A 6,000-nucleotide genomic window follows, 5' to 3' on the forward strand; every position below is an offset into this window, starting at 1 on the left:
GCTACTAGAATGTGCCCTTGACTTTGCTCTCTTCTGAACTGATACTTTTGTTCCTGTTCAGAAATCAAAAATAGCTTGTGAACATTACATCATACATAATTTTTCCACCAAAACATTTGAGGATAACTTAGACTCATTTACTAGAGTTTTATTTTCCCAAATCTTATAATACCCTAGAGTTCTACAGTAACTAACCTTAGACTGAATGCCAGAGGACATGAACTAAGCTCTTATTTAAAATCTATTTATGATGTATTTTAAATATTCAGTAGAGACTCCTTAAACATGCAGCCTTAGTTTATTGAAAATGGATTTCCTAAAACCAAGAGATTAGATATTTATATCAGACATTTACAAAGACAGGTTTTGCAAATCTGTCATACAAAGGACTCATTATGATGATCATGTATTGTTTAGCTGCCCAATTATATTTTTCTATATTAGTAACTGCTATAGCCCACCCATATCATTCTATATTTTGTTTGCATTTTTAACTTATGTTTGATTCATGTTTCTGATTGAATGAAGATTGCTTATAAATGTAGAAACTTCAACCTTTTTTGCTTTACCATTCCAATATAATATATTTATATAAGCTGTTTAAAAAGTTCTGAGACTTCTGAAATTAGAAGTTTAAGGAACCAGTACCTACCTGCTTTTGGTATTATAGCTATCCTTTTGGTATTACTGCATAGAAAGAGATTTATGTTTACACTTGTGGTACTAAACCAGTGGGAATTTTGCCACCTGGGAGACATTGTCCATTTTTCCAGACATTTTGATTGTCACAGCTAAACTGTGCTAATGGGATCCAGTGAGTAGAAGCCAGGGATGTACTAAACATTCTGTAACACACAGAACAGCCCTTCGCAACAAAGAATTATCTGGTTTAAAATGCAAATAGTGCTGAGGTAGAGAAACACTGGTTTACACAAAGTTTTAAAAATTAGTGTACTTTAGAAAAAAGGGATGCTTACTTAATATGAGTATTAAAGTTCCCCAAAAATGCTAAATTAGTCAAAAAATGTCTTCTGAGGTCGGCGGAGCAAGATGGCAGAGGAGTCGGAGACCTGGATTTCGTCTGGTCTCAGGATTTCAGCTGAATAGGGATCAAACCATTCTGAACACCTAGGAACCCAACAGGAGATCGAAGAAGAGAGTAGCAACAACTCTCTGAACAGAGAAGCGACCACTTACTGGAAGGTAGGACGTGCGGAGAAGTGAATCCGAGGCGATACTCGGGAGGATAGACGGCGGGGGAGGGGGCCTCCGTGGGCTGCTTCTGGCAAGTGCTAGAGCCATAGAGCACAAAATTGGAACTTTTAGAAGATGGCTCCGCTGAGGGACGTCACTCCAGTGGCTAAGCGGGAGGTGGAAAGCTCGCGGGACGGTGTGGACTCAGGACCATCGGGGTCACAGAAAGACCGGGGCTGCCTGAGTGCAGCAGAGCTCCCAGGTATCAGAGCGGGGAAGCCGGCTGCAGAGACGGAGCCCAGGCGCGGGCTCTCAGCTCGGGGTTGCCATAAACTGTGAACCGCGGCCCAGTCGGGCCACTGCGCCTCCAGCAGGGACCCAACAAGCAGCAGAGCCATGGAGACTCCCCTCCCTCCCCCAGGAGGAGCGGCGCGGGAGTGCACCGCAGGGATCTGCTGGGTTTGGAGACTCCACATGGGGTCGGGTGCCAGACATAGAAACGCTCCGTCACAGGCCGGGTGAGCACAGAGTGCGGCCGGAGACCGGGGAGACGGGAGTGATTGACTGCTTTTCTCTGGGGGCGCACTGAGGAGCGGGGCCCCGAGTTCTCAGCTCCTCCGGGCAGAGAGTGGTAGGCCACCATTTTCACCCTGGTCCTCCAAAGCTGTATCAAGAGCTTGCAGGGAACAAAAGCTCCTGAGAGCAAACCCGAGCAGCTTGCTTAGCCCGGACCGACAAGGGCGGGGCAATTCAGCCTCCGGCAAAGACATTTGGGAAACACGGCAACAGGCCCCTCCCCCAGAAGATCAGCACGAACAGCCAGCAAGCCAAGACCACGTTTACCGATCAAGGAGAACGGGAGAACTCCAGCGCTAGGGGAATACTGCACATAGAATTCATGGCTTTTTTACCATGATTCATTAGTTTTTCAAAGTTAATTTTTTTAACTGTTTTTTGTTTTTTTGTTTTTTTGAATTTTTCTTTTTCCCTTTTTCAACCAACATCTTATCAATCCCTTTTTTAAAAAAACATTTTTTATTTTTCATTTTTAGAGTCATATTTTATCCCTTCATAGTAGTTACCCTTATTTTTGGCATATATATGTAAGTTCTTCTCTCTTTAAAATTTTGAGATACAGTTTCTTCTAACAGATCAAAATATACCCTAAATCACTAGTGTATGGCTTTGTTCTAGTCTCCTGCCTGATCACAGTCTCTCCCATTTTTTTTCCTTTTCTTTTGTTTTTAAATCTTCTTCTTTCTTCTTTCAAACAACTTCTTATCAAATCTGTGTATAAAACCTTTTATAGTTTTCATCTTAACAGTCATCTTACATCCCTTCATTGTATCAACCCTTATTTTGTACATATATAAGTCTTTCTTCCTTTAAAATTTTTGGAGGCACTTTCTTCTAACAGACCAAAATACACCCAAAATCTAGTGTGTGGCACTGATCTATGCACTAGCCTGATCATATTTGATCATTACCTGTTTTTTTGTTGTTGTTGTTTTGTTTTGTTTGTTTTTATCTTTTTCTTTTTTTCTCTCTTTCTTTTTTCTTTCTTTCCCTTTCTTTTCCCCTGGTTTCAGGTCCTTTCTGATTTGTATAGAGTATATTTTCTGGGGACGTTGTTACCCTGTTACCATTTTGTTCTCTCATTCATCTGTTCTCCTCTGGACAACATGACAAGACGAAAAAAATCACCTCAGCAAAAGGAACAAGAGGTAGTACCGTCTGCCAGGGGCTGACTCAATAGGGACATTAGTACAATGTTGGACCTAGAGTTCAGAATCATGACTTTAAAGATACTAGCTGAGCTTGAAAAATCATGGAAGTTATTGGAGAAACCCTCTCTGGAGAAATAAAAGAACTAAAATCTACCAAGTCGAAATCAAAAAGGCTATTAATGAGGTGCAATCAAAAATGGGGGCACTAACTGCTAGGATAAATGAGGCAGAAGAGAGAATCAGCAATATAGAAGACCAAATGACAGAAAATAAAGAGGCTGAGAAAAAGATAAACAAGTACAGGATCACGAGGGTAGAATTCGAGAGATAAGCGATACGATAAGACGAAACAACATTAGAATAATTGGGATCCCAGAAGAAGAAGAAAAGAGAGAGAGAGGGGCAGAAGGTATACTGGAGCAAATTATAGCAGAGAACTTCCCTAATGTGGGGAAGGAAACAGGCATCAAAATCCAGGAGGCACAGAGAACCCCTCTCAAAATCAATAAAAATAGGTCAACACCCCGACATCTAATAGTAAAACTTGCGAGTCTCAGAGACAAAGAGAAAATCCTGAAAGCAGCTCGGGAGAAGAGATATGTAACCTACAGTGGTAGAAACATTAGATTGGCAACAGACCTATCCACAGAGACCTGGCAGGGCAGAAAGGACTGGCATGAGATCTTTAGAGCACTAAACGAGAAAAATATGCAGCCAAGAATACTATATCCAGCTAGGCTGTCATTGAAAATAGAAGGAGAGGTAAAAAGCTTCCAGGACAAACAAAAACTAAAGGAATTTACAAACACAAAACCAGCCCTAAAAGAAATATTGAAAGGGGTCCTCTAAGCAAAGAGAGAGCCTAAAAGCAGCATAGATCAGAAAGGAACACAGACAATGTACAGTCACAGTCACCTTACAGGCAATACAATGGCAGTAAATTCATACCTTTCAATAGTTACCCTGAATGTGAATGGGCTAAATGCCCCAATCAAAAGACACAGGCTATCAGATTGGATTAAAAAATAAGACCCATCCATATGCTGTCTGCAAGAGACTCATTTTAGACCCAAAGACACCCCCAGATTGAAAGTGAGGGGGTGGAAAACCATTTACCATGCTAATGGACACCAAAAGAAAGCTGGGGTGGCAATCCTTATATCAGACAAATTAGGTTTTAAAACAAACACTGTAATAAGAGATGAAGAAGGACACTATATCTTACTCAAAGGGTCTATCCAACAAGAAGATCTAACAATTGTAAATATCTATGCCCCTAACATGGGAGCAGCCAATTATATAAGCCAATTAATAACAAAAGCAAAGAAACACATGGACAACAATCCAATAATAGTGGGGGACTTTAACACCCCCCTGACTGAAATGGACAGATCATCTAAGCAAAAGATCAACAAGGAAATAAAGACTTTAAATGACACACGGGACCAAATGGACTTCACAGACATATTCAGAACATTCCATCCCAAAGCAACGGAATACACATTCTTCTCTAGTGCCCATGGAACATTCTCCAGAATTGATCACATCCTAGGTCACAAATCACGTCTCAACCGATATCAAAAGATTGGGATCGTTCCCTGCATATTTTCAGACCACAATGCTTTGAAACTAGAACTCAATCACAAGAGGAAAGTCAGAAAGAACTCCAATACATGGAGGCTAAAGAGCATCCTACTAAAGAATGAAGGGGTCAACCAGGAAATTAAAGAAGAATTAAAAAAATTCATGGAAACCAATGAAAATGAAAACACAACTGTTCAAAATCTTTGGGATACAGCAAAGGAAGTCCCAAGAGGAAAGTATATAGCAATACAAGCCTTTCTCAAGAAACAAGAAAGGTCTCAAATACACAACCTAACCCTTCACCTAAAGGAGCTAGAGAAAGAACAGCAAATAAAGGCTAAACCCAGCAGGAGAAGAGAAATAATAAAGATCAGAGCAGAAATCAATGAAATAGAAACCAAAAGAACAGTAGAACAGATCAACAAAACTAGGAACTGGTTCCTTGAAAGAATTAACAAGATTGATAAACCCCTGGCCAGACTTACCCAAAAGAAAAGAGAAATGACCCAAATCAACAAAATCATGAATGAAAGAGGAGAGATCACAACCAACACCAAAGAAATACAAACAGTTATAAGAACATATTACGAGCAACTCTATGCCAGCAAATTAGATAACCTGGAAGAATTGGGTGCATTCCTAGAGATGTATCAACTACCAAAACTGAACCAGGAAGAAATAGAAAACCTGAACAGACCGATAACCACTAAGGAAATTGAAGCAGTCATCAAAAATCTCCCAACAAACAGAAGCCCAGGGCCAGATGGCTTCCCAGGGGAATTCTATCAGACATTTCAAGAATAATTAATACCTATTCTCCTGAAACTGTTCCAAAAAATAGAAATGGAAGGAAAACTTCCAAACTCATTTTATGAGGCCACCATTACCTTGATCCCAAAACCAGACAAAGACCCCATCAAAAAGGAGAATTACAGACCAATATCCTTGATGAACATGGATGCAAAAATTCTCACCAAAATACTAGCCAATAGGATCCAACAGTACATTAAAAGGATTATCCACCATGACCAAGTGGGATTTATACCTGGGCTGCAAGGTTGGTTCAACATCCGCAAACCAATAAACGTGATACAATACATTAACAAAAGAAAGAACAAGAGTCATATGATCCTCTCAATAGATGCAGAAAAAGCATTTGACAAAGTACAGCATCCTTTCTTGATCTAAACTCTTCAGAGTATAGGGATAGAGGGTACATACCTCAATGTCATAAAAGCCATCTATGAAAAACCTACAGTGAATATCATTCTCAATGGGGAAAGGCTGAGAGCTTTTCCCCTAAGGTCAGGAACGTGGCAGGGATGTCCACTATCACCACTGCTATTCAACATAGTACTAGAGGTCCTAGCCACAGCAATCAGACAACAAAAAGAAATCAAAGGCATCCAAATCGGCAAATAAGAAGTCACTCTTTGCAGATGATATGATACTGTATGTGGAAAACCCAAAAGACTCCACCCCAAAACTGCTAGAA

The sequence above is a fragment of the Eumetopias jubatus genome, unplaced genomic scaffold (assembly GCF_037043125.1).
Source record: "Eumetopias jubatus isolate StellerSeaLion01/CBP00866 unplaced genomic scaffold, mEumJub1_p1.0 scaffold_3, whole genome shotgun sequence".
Lineage (NCBI taxonomy): Eukaryota > Metazoa > Chordata > Mammalia > Carnivora > Otariidae > Eumetopias > Eumetopias jubatus.